Source organism: Channa argus, chromosome 22, assembly GCF_033026475.1.
Source record: "Channa argus isolate prfri chromosome 22, Channa argus male v1.0, whole genome shotgun sequence".
NCBI lineage: Eukaryota > Metazoa > Chordata > Actinopteri > Anabantiformes > Channidae > Channa > Channa argus.
In genome coordinates, this window is record NC_090218.1 from 4,679,327 (window position 1) to 4,694,316 (window position 14,990).

The window sequence follows — 14,990 nt, forward strand, 5'->3', positions numbered from 1 at the left end:
CACTTTAGTGTTGAAGTTACACGTTATGCAACTTGCTGGAAAATAACAACATAGTACAACAAATGTGTCCAGTGTTTGTACTTGGAGTACAACAAGAAAGAAAGCAAGAAGCTCCCTTACTGTATCTGAAAAATTGACATTAACTCAATACCATTAAAGTCAATACCTTAATTGCTAGACTAACTATTAAAGCTTTTGCTTAAAACTAGTGCCATGATTGAATTTGTACAATTTAAATAACCCTAACCCATCTGCTCACATCACACATCTTACTTTACAGCTGTGGATGAAACAGACGCCACTCTCCTACTTTTCTACACCAAGTTGAAAGACAGCTTTACAACTGTTTTACACAATACATTGGACTGTATGATGAACCAGGAAAAATCTTCACTTTCACAGAAATAAACATCAGTTATTATGACACCATGACAAATCATACAGTTCTACCCTTTTTACATAGAAGAATAAGATTCTGTGTTCCAGTATGACAGTTGCCAACCAGGCAGCAGTCACAAGGTGCTGCTATGCTAACATAGTGAAAAGAGTCACATTGAGACATGACTCATTATTTCTCTTGTCTAATTTCTGTTTTACTTCTTTCACTTCAACTGTCTCCTCCTATTAGCTGTTATGATTATCTCCACTTCAGTGGCAACAATTAACATCCCCTCATATTCCCAGATTCCATTAAGTTTGAAATTAAATATGAAGATGTCCAATGTTGAAAAGAGGTGGCCAAATATGTTAATGGATTTAAAAAAAATTGTAAAACGAGCTGTAAGTGGGCAGATTACATTATTAGCGTGCATCAGTATGCAACACACATTTTAAATGGAAATCACCATCTTTGTTACAGTCATACATCAAAGTGTCCAAAATTTTGGACAGATTTTAATCACTGCTTCAACATAGCTTTTAGTGAAGTTGGGAAGAATTATTATTATTTTTTTAATAACATAAAGCTAATCCAAGACTGTTAAAGAGTGTAAGAAAACTAAATATCAACCAAATTCTTACTCTTTAACCAAGATGCACATAACCACCAATTAGCTACCACTTACATCATGTAGTCAAACAACTTTAAAAACAAAAATGTAAAATATATTTTCCTCAGTGCCCAGATGAGTGAATGGCTAAGCTGAAGCCTTTGTTAAAGCACTACATGTCCAAATGAAGGAGACTGCCAGCAATAAAAGATCATCTATGAATAAATACATACATTAATTTTGGAAGGTGCCAGTGGTATATCACTGTGTGTAGTAGAGGCTTGAATTCAATCTATCACTTTTTTCACATAAGTAAAAATTTAAAACAAATTGTTCGGACAGTTTGAAGTGAGCTAGCAGCTTCTGACAGGACCATTTCTCTTAAACTTTGTAGTACCTACTTTTCACGGTTTGTCTACTCCCTGGGTGGTAATCACTCTCGCTGTCATGGACGGGTCAGTGCGATGATTTTTGCTCTGTGAAACGAGAAAATGGAAAGGCAATTTAAATATTGAAAATTCCGTTTAGGAAAATAGATGGCACCCATGTAAAGCAAGCACAGTTTTAAGGCCCAAAACGCCCAGTGAGGCTTGTTTAGGTTTAACGGCTGTGGAAAAACAGGCAATTTGCTCAGAAACCTTGAGCATGAGCATCTTAGGTTGTTCAGCAGTGTTTTAGTTTAGTTTTTGAGACTTTGTAATAATTGAAAGTGCCACAAACCCTCCTACGCAAAGTCAATTATAAAGCAAAGTCTTCACCAGTATAATTAACCTTTTTCTGATGTTTGTGATATTTGGAATGACGCAAACCAATAAACACAAAAGAACACATCTCATGCTTCGTCTATTACGCAACGTTCTGGATACAGAACCAGATGATTGAACACAAAAACCACAAAGTTAAATAAAAGTCCTCTCTTCATCACTAAAAAGCTGCCAGAGACAGCGAATGGGATGTCAGAAACCATTACACATTAGACATCTCAGAATTACAAAGGAGGATCTGCGTCTGACTCCTCTACCCACATAAAACCTACTTATGCAACTACCACTGTTCTCACTCAGGCAAGCAGCCAGTCAGTTCGCTTGTAGAGCACAGCAGCAACAGCAGCTCCAGTATCCACATACTGAGAAATAGCACGACTGTGGATGTGTATCCTGACTCCCAGCTGGTTAGCTGGCTGCTCCATTTAAACTGTAGGCTGGATGCCACTGCAAGAGGGAAATAGGAGAGTGTGAGTGTGAAAATTCCATTAAAAACACGCACTTCTAGACTCAAAACCAATAATGTTCTCACTTCTCTGTTTTTATCAAAATATATGATGATTGTTATTGTTGCCCTAACATTTTCCTTTTAGTAAATGTAGGTTAAACCATCGTTTAATCAAAGGGAAGTTTGCAGCTTATGAAGCCAGTAAGGCTGAGTCATGCAAAACAAACAACAGCACAGTTTTAACAAGCAACATCCTCCAGTTGTAAAAATGAAAACGAAATACAAAAAGACTGCAACAAAACCTGTTTTGTTGTTTTTAAGCCTCCTGTTAGACAAAAGACAGAATCTCATCATTCTTACAGTATCAGCTCATAGCAACTAAATCACAATCATTGTTTTCCAAGGCCATGTTCAGGGATTTAAAACCTCTGGTTAAGATCAGGGAAAGACTGTGGTCTTGGTTTAATATCAAAAAAGTCAACAATGACAGGAAGCGCAATGCACAATGTGCTGACTTTATTATTCTTTAAATGAAATTCAGAATTTATTGTTGCATAAACATCACCACATACATGACCAGGAGATGAAGCCTCATCTCAGATATGAAAGTCAAGCTTTTTGTTTGCCCAGATTCATGCCCAGTACTGGTCTTACTGTGTCAAATACAAAAACTACATCCTTCACTCAGAACACAAGGATCATGTTCTGCAACAGAACAGTTTCTATCTGAAAAGGGTTGATTCACAAATGCATTTAAATCTGCCCAGAGCCCAGTACACAACTGACTCATGCAGATCCATAGCGCCTCCTTTACGATGCACAACCAACATCCAGCCTCTGCAGACACTGTGGAATGTGCCGTTCTGGTTTTATGGACCCTGGAAGCAACATGTGACAAGTCTTAATGTGACAGAAGCTTGCTGTTGAACTGCAGCCCCAAACACAGTCAGTGCTACTTTTCCACAAGGGCATGATCTAGCTGTCCCCCTCAATGAACCACTGGGTTAACTGCGTGCAAGAGAATAAGTCTTAATGAACCCTGCAGCAGGGATGATTGTTTATCTGCCTCTCTTTGTTCTGTTCTTCTCTGTTAGTGTTGCTGCTCAAGTTAGTTGTTCAGCAGAAATCCGTTCTTTCAGCTCTGTGTGTTTCACTTGTCACGTACTGAAGACACGGTAATAATCTTACCTTGTCTGCCTCTACTCTCTAAAATAATGCCTGAGACTTCTGCTTCCCAGCCTGATGCTCTACCTATTGAGCCAACTAACTGCATAGGTCACCTTTTTCATTAATGACTAATGTAATTGATTACAAATATGAAATGGTAACATAACACTAAGTCAAGTAACACTTCATTACTGTGTTACATGAATGTGATTTGATTTTGGTTTTATGAAGGCTATATCATGATGTGAGTGCAGGCAGGTTCGGATGGCTACTAGCACTGTATTATAAGAGCTGGATCCACTCCTCTTAAATCTAATTTACATTGTTATCACATCATAAACATTTCTGTGTTTTACAGATATTAAACATCTATGGAATAAAGATTCTAGACAGCTCATTATGAGCTGTGAGACAGTATCATATAGAGGCTCACAGTGAAGAATACCTCCTCTCCTCCTCTAAGCTCTGGTCACTTTGCAACTCTTGTTACTATAATATGTTCTGCTCTGTCATAAGCTGTGGCCTAAAAAAATTACTGTTCACACCTTGAAGCTGGAAGCTTGAAGCTATCAGCGTTTGCACTTCCTGGCAGATGAAAATGTAAAAAACGCACATATCAGACGTAGTTACTGTCATATTAGCCAAAGCAGTTTAAACACACACTAACTATTCAGGTTGAGCGTGCATTAACAGGGATCACAACAGCGCAGAATCAACATTTTAGGAAAATCAAGAGAAAGCTTAAATCCTGAGGGAGACGCTGTGTTCTGGTTTGAGCTGTAAAAATGATAATGTCCTCATCGATTGCACAGTTCCTAACTATCTTGAATAATCAGCAGTGGATAGAATTTGCCCTGAAAGTGTAAACCAGCTTAGAGGTGGCCCTGTTTATGTGGCTGTAAATCCCCCGAGAGCATCTGTCACCTTTGTTAGATTTTAGTTGATGTACAATGTCAAAGTGGGTAACAGTAATTCTCACATACATCAGAGGGTCAGCTACAATATAATACCTGGATTTTTCTGTCACTTGCTTGTTTGTATCTCTCTCTGTGTCAACAGTCTTTCTCGTTTTTCTTTTCAGGTGAAATGTTTCCATTGTTTAGTTCATCCCAATTCTTCTTCTTAAATTGGTTACTTTGATGTCTCTATTTTCTAACACAGAATAAAATAATATCTATTTTCACATCAAAAAACTAGAGTATTTGATGAGAATTTGTCTTAAGAAAGCCATTTTATACTGAATTGCATAACATTTGATTGACAGAGGTACCAGTGACAGACTATTATAGTAAAATGTAGTGAGTGAAATGCAAGCAGACACATATCTTCCACTTCAACCGGTCTGTCCAATCTCCTCATCCTGTTTTCAATATAAGTGAATGCAAATTGGCGGCCTAAGTTGGACTTGATCCACGAGTCATTCATTCTAATAACATTCCACAGTTAAACTGGCAAATGCTCTAAATGCAGCATGTGGTCTGAAGGAGAAGGCCAGAATTTAATCAGGGTTCTTAATTATACTTTTTTTTAACAGGGGCACAGAATGACATTTTCAAGACTTGTGAAGTCCCTGCAACCTTCAAACGTTCAATCCTAATGCCAGTCTTTAAGAAAGCTTACTAAATGACTACAGGCTGATCACTGCGACGTCTGGGGTTCCGAAATCCTTGATGAAGGGCTGCATAATGTCCTCGAACACATGGACGACCCTGGGACATACAGTAGGCACTGCTTTTGTTTGTGAATTTTAGCTCAGTGTTCAACAGCATCATTTCAGAAATCCTCTCCTCAAGCTCTCCCACCTTCATTTGTTAGTGAATCCCCAGCTTCATAACCAATAGGACACAGCAGGCAATGCTGGGGAAAGACAGCACACCACCAGGCATAAGTCCTGTTCCCTCTACTCCTTTTGACTCCACTGAAAAGCTCCTAAAGCAAAGGTACATCCGAGATGGGTCTGTACACTGCCAGGAGGTCGATTGGCTGCCCATTTTCGGTGCTGTCAAAACAATCTGGATCTGAACATGCTCAGGACTTTGGAGATGACAGTGGATTTCAGGAGGAACCACCGGACAGGACAAGAACAAACTGTAGCAGACAGTGAGAAGTGTGGAAAGAATCACTGGTAGTCCTCTGCCCTGTATCCAGGCCTTGTACACATCTAGAGACAGATGGCAGACAAAGAAAATCACCACTGACCCGCCCCACTTGACCCTGGACACAATCTCTTCCAGCTTCTCCCCTCTGGCAGGTACTATGAAGTTTAGTCTGCCAAAACCATTGGACACCAGAACTGTTTCTTGTTTTTTGGGCCTTCACGCTCATTAACAGCTGACCTCATAGTCACTGCTATATTGCTGCTATCCATGTTTCACTTTACACACTGGCCATACAAATAAACAAGGGATGGTGAAAAAGACCACTGCCATCAGGATAAAAAGGTTTCTTTACAGTATAAAGGTGATCTTTGAGAAAAACTTTGTATTGATTTGCAGGGACTCCTCCGTCTAAGGGGACAAGTGGACTTTCACCAAAATGTCCCTCAGGGTATAGGAGTCCTATTGCAGTAGGGATCAAGCACAATCAGGCCTTTATTGTTCTCTTTGTGTTCAACATACATGCACTTGTTCACTTGTTGAGAAAAATGGTAAAGTCTGATTCATCTGACCACTTGGCTTTTTTTTCTCCACATCTTTCTAGACCAGTGCCTCTGGGGGCACAGTGAATTACTCTATTCACTGCAACCCTTCTATAATATCGATCTCCACAAAATTGTCAATGAACGGTTCCTTCAGACAAGCATCTCCTGCACTGACATTCTGTCACCTGATGAAGATTTTCTCTTCTGTTTTTATGCATTTCACATCAAGCATGAGGAACATAATTATCAATTGTCCACTGGTTACTACATTTTCTGACCCATTTTATTGGTGTCTTTCCCATAGATTCACACATCCTTTTGAAACTCTAGCCAGTTGAGCCGTGTTTGGGACTGAAGCTCCTTGTCATCTGTGTACCAACAATGAACCCTCTTTCAAAGTCAACTCAATAGTTTTTCAAAATCTAAAACTAGAAGCATTTCTATAAATACCATAGAGCATTACTGGATTTTAACTGCTCAGTTGGGCCATGCTGTGCATTTGTTATGTTTATCATATCATTCATCAATTTCTTCCTTTAGTTTGTCAATCGCCAAACGTTCAGTTGTCACCCTGAACAGCTTGCTAGTCTATCTCAGGGTCAATACGGAGAGACATACACAAACAACCATTCTCACATTCACACATACGGGACTGTAGGAGGAAATAGGAAAGCACTGGGAGAACACACAAACAGAAAAGACACAGCCGGCAGGTGGATTCATAACAAGGAACTTCTACCTATGAGGCAGCAACACCAACCACTCCAGCAAAGTGCTGCCAGAAAAAACATATTTACAAAAACATATGATTCATGCCCAATTATTTCAACAAGATGTTGTACAGGACGTTATTGACTAACATTCATCTGATTCAAATGACATTAATTCCAGACAGAAATCAAATCTTAGTAGTTCACATTAGTAGGTTATTGAGTTTATCTCTTTTGTTTCTGTCACCAAAGTTGTCTGATATGTTTATTACTGCAAGAAAAACAAGTTATCATTTCACATCATTTCAAACCCTGTATATTAGTCATATTCATATTGTATAACACCCCTGTTTGGAACACATCTGGTTGAGGTTTGCTGTAGCATAGGCTTTGTGGACTGCTATACTTAAAAAGAGCAGCTGTAAAAAAATACATTGGTTGAACTCTGCACTAACAATGCAATTAAGTTATGTATATCAAGCTATGTTAAATATAAAATTAAAAATGTTTACTCAAACTTTTCAGTCAGCATTTTAATTAATATACTGTTACTGGCTGGGCCAAATGCTCCATGTTTACTCCTTCTCATTCAATTAGCATTTCAAACAATCTTCAAATGCATTTATTTTCAATATCAAAATTCTTAATACATCCTGAGACATACTGTCCACGAGTCAGAGGAAGTAATGCATTTGGCTTTTTCAAGAGCAGTAACAGCAGTTTGTCTCAAATAAGCAAGAGACTAGTAGTTCAATCAGAATCTGCACCATGAGAAAACAAGTAAGTAAAAGTAACACTTTTAGAAGAATTTTAACAAGGATGAAACCCCAAGCTGGGAGCCAGTGTGAGTGACCTGCAAAGATCTGAAATACAGGTTTAATGTCTTTTGCCCCCGATAGGTCTGCTCATGGCTTATGCTCTGTCAGACTTCCTACAAATGAAAGCATGCGTATCAATTCCTGAATTAGTCTGTGTAAAAGAAAATACAGTTATGTTGCTTTTGTAAGAATGAAAAGCTTGATGATTCATAAATACGATTTTCGACAAGAAAGCATAAGCATAATATAATGTACAGTAACACCTTTGACGTAATTGATAAGATGTCTCATACATGAGTTTGTTTTTGTTTAATGAAATCCTGTCGTTTCATGGGGAACATTCTGCAGCTGGGGCTTTGAAAGTCACAGTTACGATACAGATAACATACCGAATGATGTACAGCTCCTAAGATTAATCAGTGAGTAACTCCGCTTCAAAGATTAATGTGGGATTAAGGTATGATGCCTGCTGCCAGTACGTGGCGGCTTTGCATGAGTTTCTGAAGCAATTTAATGTCCTGAGACTTTTTCTGTTTAATCAGTGTGGTGACTGCCCTATGTCATCTTGAGAATGAGTCTAATCTGCCACAAAAGTGAACAAAAACACCACAATAATTGAAAAACACCAGAGTGGGGGCCTTCAAATTTACATTCAGCCGAATATCCTCAGTGTTGTTGTATTTATCTCCTTAGTTTCAAGGTACAAAGTGCGATAAATGAATCTCTTCTAACAGAACACCAAATAACTTTGGTGAATATGTGTGTAATGATGCATTATTATAGGATGAAATCACAAAGGAAGGACATTCTCACAGATCAAAGCTGTTTTTACAGCTGAATGAAATCAATTTGCAAACATAAACTGGTTGCCGTGCTGAAAGCACCTGAAAAATTGCTGTTTGTCCTTAAGGGCAAGAAGCGGGGCTTCAGTGAATTAAAAAGCAAAAACACAATATAACTCTCCACGGGGGATATTAGAAGGCACTTCACACTCCTATTAATGTTTTTTTATATATTTCCACACCAACTCAGGAATTAATTTGCAATGTAACGTAGTGTGGAAGCTAGAAATTCACATCTACACCTAAATGAATAATGCTGTTCTTCTATCCTTCACCTCTAATCTCTGAGTGGAATAAATCTCCATAAACAACCTGTTGATGTTGAACTTTGTTGACTTTCATTTAATTTTATTTTATGACAATTTTGGATGGAAGGGTGGACAGCGCCTCTCCCCCAGTGACAAATGGGATAAACCCACAGGACACTGAACAGGACAAGCGCTTTACAGATAATGAATGGATGGATAGACAGTATGTCCCGTGTGGGATGGATAAATGTAGTGAGTTCATTTTGCACATTTATATTACTGATTTTCTATTATATATTTATAGTTTATTATACCACCTCTCATATTGTCCATTTTCATTGTTACATGTAACAATATATTATTTTTAATCTGCACACACACATAGATATGTTTAGTTAGGACTATAATTTGGCTAGATATATATACTATCTATATTTAGCTCTCTGTTTTTTTATACCTGCTTATCTTGTTTAAGAACGCAGGAGACTGGACTCTCTTTCAGCATACATTTGGTGAAATAGCCTTCAGGGATATCATTTTGAGAATAATGTATGTTGTTGCCTGCGTCTGCATTTCTATATTGCGATATATCACTCAGAATTATTTTTTTCTTATTTACCAGAGACTAATGACTTTATATGCCAAATAATCAGTTTTGGTTGATAAGTTTGGTTTAAGGCAAGATTTTTAAAATGATGCACAGGGCTGTTTGTTAGACTCCAGACTGATTTTGTATCATGTTAGATCAATTATAAAATTCCTGCATTGGTGGGTTTTCATTATGTTTTTTTTTTTCTAAAATCAAAAAAAGGATTTGTAAACAGCTCCACAGAAAATGATGTGTGTGTGAGGTCTTTCTTGACAATTTAACTTGGCTTGAGGGAGATTAGACTACAGATCTCACATGTTAATATTAGCTAGAAGGGCTAGAGCTGTTGATAAAGTACAACTGAGGGAGCTGTGGATGCTCATGGGATTTCAATGACTGAAAAAATTTATAAATAAGCCCTAGGTGGACCCACGCATACTCACTCACACACACACAGATACACACACAGATTCCGTGCTGTACTCAGTGACACAAACTACGCACCCACACCTTTTATTTGAAAATGTAATTAAATTTGAACTAAGATTTAAAAAATGTATGTTCTGACTTAAGTGCCCTTTGTAAGAGATGCAAACATAACATTAATTTTTACCTCACGGAAGATCAAATCATGAAACAATGAAAGGTTATCAAGGTAAAGTAATAATAATAAGCCATTCAAACGTTTTTACTTGGGCAGGCTTGTGTTTTTACATTTTTCAGGCAAAGAATCACAGCTCTAGAGAAAAGTACAACCAATGAAATGTAATTGCTATAAATACCGGGTGTGATTACATACTGAAATATTTCAAACCATTCCATTTTAATATCTTTAAATTAAAGGTTGTGAAATTACCTGCCCCTTCAGAGAAGACCTAACTGTGGTGCATTCACTTTAATGTCCATATTAATCCTGGTAACAGTGGCTTTTCCATTCACAAGTGAGCCAGCAGAAGTGACTGTGTCCTACAGTATATCACTCCTACACCAGAGGGTAACATTTAAGCAAAACGTGCACCTTATTCATAATCATACTACCTTAATCATATTTTAAAAGACTTGTTGACCAACTTAAATCTAACCATCTAACCATCTAACCTATATGCGACGACTTGAGCAAATTGATTTCTTGCAGGGTCAAAGGTGTGATTTTAAAATGATTATTACTGTGTGTGTCAATTAAAAAGACGAACTGTGGAAATGCAATTGTCTTTGTCTGCTGGAAAGACAGATATGAGGCAGGTGGCATCAGCATAGTTTTACATCTAAGGACACACTGCTGACAAAATAAATGCCAATAAAAGTGCTCAGTACATGCAAAATGTATACATTTATCTTCACTACTTGCTGCATTTCAGGTACAGACCACATAAACGCAATTGCTGCCACTGATAATCCAGTTGACTTGAACTTTTGTACTGCGGTGCAGTTGAACCAATACACGGTGATTGAAGTGATCGTAACACAACGTGGCACATGTGGTTTATGTAGTAATATACTGTGTGACGTCACTGATTGTAGCTTTTTTTTTTTTTTATGTAATTTATCTTGTAACTTAATCTTACCTTGAAATTTTTGTGACTTAGTGTAATCCCATGCTATCTCTTAATGTTACCTTAACTTTAAGTTTGGAACCAATAATGCACCAGAAACAACCGCTCAGTTTTAAGAAGTTTTATTAAAGGAAGATACAGTAGTTGGCAAAAGCGGGATGGAGATGTAGTAGGTCCTCCTAGATTGCGCTGTGCTCTGGTCTATGAGAGAGAATACATGAGTGAGTGACTCAGCAATGACTTGTGGGATATGGAGCATGGAATGAACCAGACCTACTAGAGTGAATGGGGAGAAGAGCAGAGTCTGGAGGCAAGACATGTGATTGTGGGGTAAACTGGAGTATAGTCTTGGCAGTAGAAACAGTGGTGGGAAATTCCCATTGGAAGGTGCAGTGGTCTGGATCCGTAGAACAGAAACAGGCCTGGTACTTAGAAAGAGATTGGTCCTTCAACTCTGGGGTCCCAATTAAACACTCCCGTGATACAAACAGGAGTGCACAGGAAAATCGTGCCGTGATAATTAACTTGGCTCACAACACGAAAATCCTTCTGTGACATTAACTTGGTTCACAACATGGACAAACATGAGAATCCTTTCGTGATATTAACTTGGTTCCTACTTGAGCGGTCCTTAGCACTTGATTAAATCAATGATTGACTACATGAGCACATGGTGAACACTCATCTGAGCGCCACATGTTTGAAACACCAGGCAGTAGGCAGGATCTCACATTACTTGGTTAAACGTATGCATGTGATCTAACATATACATATCGAGGTTAGTGTCCTCCTTAAATAACATGGTAACAAGGGTCTGTTGTATCCCTAATTCTTTATGGAAAGGCAGCCCATACATAATCTCATTATCCTCAGTGTCATTCATATAGTCGGCAACAGAGAGAATCGATAGAGAACGATCCCTCACAGAACCAATTCGGCAGTAGGAGTTGCGCAAAATAAAAGCCTGAAGGGGGAAGTGAAGATCCTGACAAATTTGATTTTTTTGTGTGTATATCAAATCTTTCCTGTGCCGTCAATTATACATATACTGATGCCAACTGGACCTGTAGCATCAACATCAGTGCTGTTGATCCCATAGTCAAATAGTGGCGCTCCTGGAATGTAATGCCAAAGGGAACCAAAGGATAAAAAAAAAAGATATTTGTGTCACCATCTGACACTGTGAAAGGAGGACATGTTGGAACCACTCCAGTGGAAATGTACTTCTCTCCTGATTTAAACAAACGTATTTCTTCATCTTACAGTATGTAGATAGACTGTGAGAGAGCGTAAATCACAGCCAGAAAGTGTGAGGTGCTTTGTTTTTGTAGTAGTACAGAGATTGGAAAACCACGAGTCAAGTTAACCTGAGATGAGGCACTTTATTTCTCAGGAGTCGAACACCAGCCGAAGGTGTGTGTTTTTAATTATGAATGTGTGTTTGAAAGTTCTATCCTCAGAGAGATATTGGTAGTGTTCAAGACTCAGACTACGTTGTGAGACCTAAGAGAGTGAGTTATATAAGAATCGCACACGTATATACACACACACTTCCTGTTCACTCATTTGTTCTTTGAAGCTTGTACTGATGTACTGTTTCCCACGCATTTAATAAAGGTGCCTTGAACTAAGGAAGTTTGGACTGAGACTTTAATTTAGGTTTTCCATTACACTGCTGTAGCAAACTATAATGGTGGTGTTATCATCGACCAACCTTTTTCAGTTCAATCTGATTATGTGACAGCCACTTTGTCCAAACTGTGCCAGCTGCTGACTTGAAGGTACTGTGCACAATAAGATTCAACGCTGACCTACTTCATGAATGACAACAGTGTTATGTAAGTTCAAGAGATGTAATCATGCCATTTTTTTTGTGCTTTCTTTGTTCCAGTCTTTGCCATTATATTGGGCCATGACACAACTGTGTTGGTTGCTAATGTAGAGTTCATGATTTTATTAGGTATCTTTGGCCCAACATTTGTCCTTTGTGTATTCTTAAAAAATCAACATAACAATAGCACTGAGGGCTTTAAGAGAGCACAAAACAGTTTAACACAATTGCCATTGTTTTCTTCCCTTTGTAGTTAAAAATCAATATGTCTACACATTACCCTTTAGGCTTTCACTTATATTTCAGAAAAAGATTAAATATCACACAGATATGAAGTTCAAAGGTCAGAGTATTGAGCTCCACTATTTGACTGAAATGCTGTTGAAATGCTTTGATAATTAATTCTCAGTGAAAACCAAACTTGTAATTAACATGCTCTAGTGACATTTATGGATACAAGCAACCCACCTACTGACACCACAAACGGTCATGAAGCAGCAAGATGTTACATTGTTTTTGCTTGAGTTGGCTTAGATTGTTACCAGTGTGTGGTGGTAATTAGGTGATGTGAAAACCAGTTTGGAGTTTTGTGAGAAGACCAACTATGGTGAAGATGGCAGAGATGAAATTGCCCTTTGGGTCAAACACATGTTTGACTCCACAGCCACAGCTCACCCAATCAGTCTCAAGCCATCGCTCCACACACAGGGATCCTTCCGCACTTCAGAAGACAAGAGTTCTCTCAAAAAGACACACGACCACAGGCCAACACACACATATCCACAGAGCATACAGTAAGCGCTAGAGTCAGGGAACAATACTCACAGATTTAGGGCAGAGACACATCAAACCAACGTCAAAGAACTAGCAGTGACAAAGACATTTGCTGCATGGAGCAGTTCAACAAGCCACAAGGGCTGCAGCCAAAAGCCAACTAGGACTTGCTTATTGTGCCTGCATGAGAGGAAGGGAAAGCGGGAGCCGTAGGGCTACACTCATAGAAAAGCTAAACTAAGCAGCATTTGCTCCCCATCTTCACCCCACGTCAGCTCAGAGAGTAAATGCTCTGACTGATTTGCCAAGCTGAAAAACCAAACAGAATGATTTCTTACACTGATGGGACTGAGACGATTCAAAATGCTCAACTGGCTAAAAAACTCAGACAAGGTCATTAAAGTAACATTTTATGTGATATATATTACTTACTCAGAGTAAAGCAGTAATATAACATGTTACCTCATAAGTTTAGTAAAATAAATACTAGTTGCTTTATGCAGAAATGTGAATATACCCTAACCTTAACCATGAGCTGATGAAGCTGATCAAAAAAACAAAACCATGCAAATAAAAATCAATAGACAATAAATTAATGTACATGTAAAATAAATGCTCAAATTTAAACACGCAGTGAAATTAATGAACACAGCAAACTCCTGCAACACAATCCCGACTAAACTGTGAAATAAAAAACATTGACTTGTGACATGAGCTTGCCATGTGTTTTGGGGACTCATTGTTCATATGGACTTTACACCTGGAAGGTAAAGGGTAGAGGTGGGTGCTACGCATGGTGGGCAAAGAGAAGCCCTAGAGCTCTCAAAATATGAAACATGGCCCTAGGTTATGTTACCTATGAGCCCAATAAACTATAACGAGCTGCAACTATCCAGGCTCATTCATTTGTACACTGAACTGCTGTTGATGTTTGATTGACTTGACGTTTAATTACTGGGTGTCATTTTATATGTACAATATATTATTTCCTATTTTTTATTCAGAGTTTATAAAACCCCAACCTAATATTTAATTTCTTACTGAATTTGATTTATTACATATATATTTATATAATGGCAAAGCAAACAGTTGCAGTTTACCATGACCATTCAGAAAATACAGATACAACATGCCATAGTGTAGTACAGTGATTGAGTTGAGTAAAGAACAGTCAGAAAGCACCCGATGCAACATCCACTGTAAATAGGCTGCACATGTTTATTTGGATATACATAAAACACAAATGTCTCCATAACAATCCAAGCTATTATCTACTGGAAATGGGATTTGAACACAACAGTGAAGTGTGAGCTGTGGTCCTGTATCCCTTTCAATTACACCTAAATGAGTCTGTGCCTCACAATTTATGTCCAAAGCCAGTGTGGCACATGGGGGATGAAGAAAGCCCAATATACAGGCTATATGCAGGCACACCAAAGATAAGGAAGATGGAGTGGTGGGTGGAGAAGCTGTAAGAGGCAACTTCTATATGGGATCAAGTGACTATTCAAATAAAAAACTGGGGTTTTAATTTTGTTCTCAGTTAGGCTGGGGCCAATTTTGGATTGTAAGCAAAATAAATTAGTAATGAGTAACTTCGTAAAACCTTGTGCAAC